The sequence below is a fragment of the Silene latifolia genome, chromosome 6, assembly GCF_048544455.1.
Source record: "Silene latifolia isolate original U9 population chromosome 6, ASM4854445v1, whole genome shotgun sequence".
Taxonomy (NCBI): Eukaryota; Viridiplantae; Streptophyta; class Magnoliopsida; order Caryophyllales; family Caryophyllaceae; genus Silene; species Silene latifolia.
The window spans coordinates 77,532,115-77,534,974 of NC_133531.1; the positions used below are offsets into that span (position 1 = coordinate 77,532,115).

Sequence of the window (2,860 nt, forward strand, 5' to 3'; positions counted from 1 at the left end):
TTTGTATCGACCATTGACCAACGACCACATATACTTAATTGTGAACACGAAATGGCCTCGATCAAAAATGGCGCCGTTCTTAGGGGACGGTGTTTAATTGATTTAAGATTTCTTTTATTGTTATTAGTTGTGTCTTTTTCACCTTGGGGAAGTAGAACTCCTCAAGGTTTGTTCTAATTGTTTTTGAGTTGTTTGATATTTTGCATGTCTAGAAGGTTACAAGGTGATTTGTTACCTTTTGACCGTGAAATCGAAAGAACCTTGACGAATAATAGGAGACTTGTTAGGAGGAATTTGAGAGGTGTTGGTGAAGTTGTTCAACCCACTAGTGAGTTTGTCAATCCTTTCGCAATAGAAGGAGAAGAGAACCCATTACACAATATCCCACAAAATCCACCTACAATGCCTAAATTCTCGTCACACTCTATACCCACCGAGGAGAATCTACCAAATGGTACTCCTACACCGCAACATCTAACCGGAAATTTTATTGCCAAGTCCGCCTTCATCCAATTAGTTGAGAGGAGCCAATTCGGGGGAATGCCTAGTGAAGACCCTCATTCTCATATGGAAACCTTTTGCGATTATTGTGATGCTATCTCTCAAACGGGCGTGACTCAAGACCAAATTAGATGGGTCTTATTTCCTTTTTCGTTAATCGGCACCGCAAAGCAATGGTTGAAGGGCCTTGATAAGGCCACCCTTGGAATAGATTCTTGGAAGAAGTTAGCTCTAGCTTTCTACAAAAACTTCTACCCACCGGAAAAGACCAACATGCTAAGAGCTCAAATTACGGGTTTTAAGCAAAGGGATGAAGAATCTTTGTATGAAGCTTGGGAGCGGTTCAAAGGTGTTTGTCGCTCATGTCCTCACCATGGACTTAGCGAATGGTTTTTGGTACAACAATTTTGGAATGGTTTATATGAAGATTCAAGGAACATTCTCAATATGGGATCAAATGGAATGTTCACCGAAGTTGATGACAATCAAACATGGAACAAGATTGAGGAAATGGCGGTCCATAATTCACAATATAGTAGACCTCGCAAGGCTACTAGAGGAGGAAAGTATGAAGTGGACTCCGTTACTCAATTGGGTGCTCAACTTAGTGCTCACATTGACACAATCAACTTGAAATTTGAACAAGCTATGGCTAGACTTGAGGAAAACTCAAAATCGTCAAAGCATCATGTCAATGCCATGACGGCATCCTCATCAATCCCAAGTGGGATATGTGAGAATTGTGGAACTTTGGGTCATGACCCAAGTGAGTGTAGGGGAACAACCGAACAAGTTAATGCTTTCCAAGCTTACAAAAGTGGTACCCCTTATTCAAATTTTTACAATGAAAACACCAAGTTTCATCCAAATCTCTCATACAAAAGCCAAAATGTTCAAAACCCTCAAACAACATACACTCCACCACCCATGAGAAACCAAAATCAAAGACCCTTTTACAATCAAAACCAAGGTTACCAAAATCAAAATCCATACAATCACCAAAATGACCAAGGTTTTGATGTCCAAAAAAAGGTCCTCCAAATGCAAAAGAATCAACAAGAATTTTTCACTCAAATGCAAAAAGATAGCCAAGCAAAAGACACCACCATCAACAACATTCTATCTCACACCAAGATGTTGGAAACACAATTGACTCAACTAGCATCTTCAAGCTCACAAAGACAAAAGGGGCAATTACCACCTCAAAGTAATCCCCCTAGACATGAAACGGTTAGTGCCATTCACTTGAGAAGTGGTACAAGGTATGAGGCACCGAAGAAGCAAGTTGAGGATGAAGTTGTGCAAGCTAGTGAAAAGGAAGAAATTGTGCAAAGCCCCAAAGAAGGGGAATCATCAAAAGAAGAAAGTTCAAAGAAAAATGAAGACAAGGCCAAAGAGAAGGAGCCCATTGTGATTAGACTTCCTTTTCCAAGTCGTCAAGCCAAGCCCAAATTTGATGATCAACTTGGAAAGTTCATGGAGATTGTGAAGAATTTAGAAGTCTCAATTCCTTTCACGGAGTTAATCAATCACGTTCCGGCCAATGCAAAGTATATGAAAGATATCCTCACAAAGAAGAAGTCGATCCGGAAACTTGAGACTATCGCCTTCACTAAGGTAGGTAGTGCAATACTTCAAGGGAGTTCACCTCCAAAGTTAAAGGATCCGGGAAGCTTCTCAATACCGTGTACCATTGGCGACACGACGATCAACAAAGCCTTATGTGATCTAGGGGCTAGTGTGAGTGTCATGCCGTACTCGGTAAGTAAAAGGTTGGGAATGGGAGAGCTTAAATGCACCAATATCACACTCCAAATGGCCGATAGATCGACGAAGACACCATTAGGGATATGGGAAGATGTCCCCGTGCGAATTGGGAAGTTTTTCATCCCGGTGGACTTTGTCATTGTTGATATGGAGGAAGATTCCAACATTCCTATCATCTTAGGAAGACCTTTCCTACACACCGCGGGTGCGGTGATTGATGTGAAACATGGAGAGCTCACTCTAGAAGTGGGAGATGAAAGCATACCTTTTAATCTTGACAAAACCATGAGAGCTCCTCGTTTGCATGAGCCATGTTTCATGATTGATCATTATAGCCGGAAGGATGAAAGGAAGAAATCGGAACTCCAATGGAAGAAGAAAGATGAAGATGCTCCATTCAAAGAGCAAGTGAATTATGACAAGGAGAGCTTGCAAGGCTCATCAAAATCAACCAAGGAAGAAAAGGATGGCCTCATTGGCCAAGAGAAGAAATTGGGAGAGTTGTCTCCATCTAAGCAAGAGATTTTCAATGATCAACTCAATGAAGTTTGTGGTCTTTGGGACGACGAATTTGAAGGGATTTTTAATCCCT

General features: G+C 41.2%; 1 non-coding gene across 1 annotated transcript; it reads right to left on the reverse strand.

Moving 5' to 3' along the window:
* Positions 1-774: 774 nt before the first annotated feature.
* On the reverse strand, positions 775-881 carry LOC141589139 (small nucleolar RNA R71). The gene has a single exon (XR_012520089.1). It is a non-coding gene; the product is annotated as a small nucleolar RNA R71 (small nucleolar RNA).
* Positions 882-2,860: the final 1,979 nt, after the last annotated feature.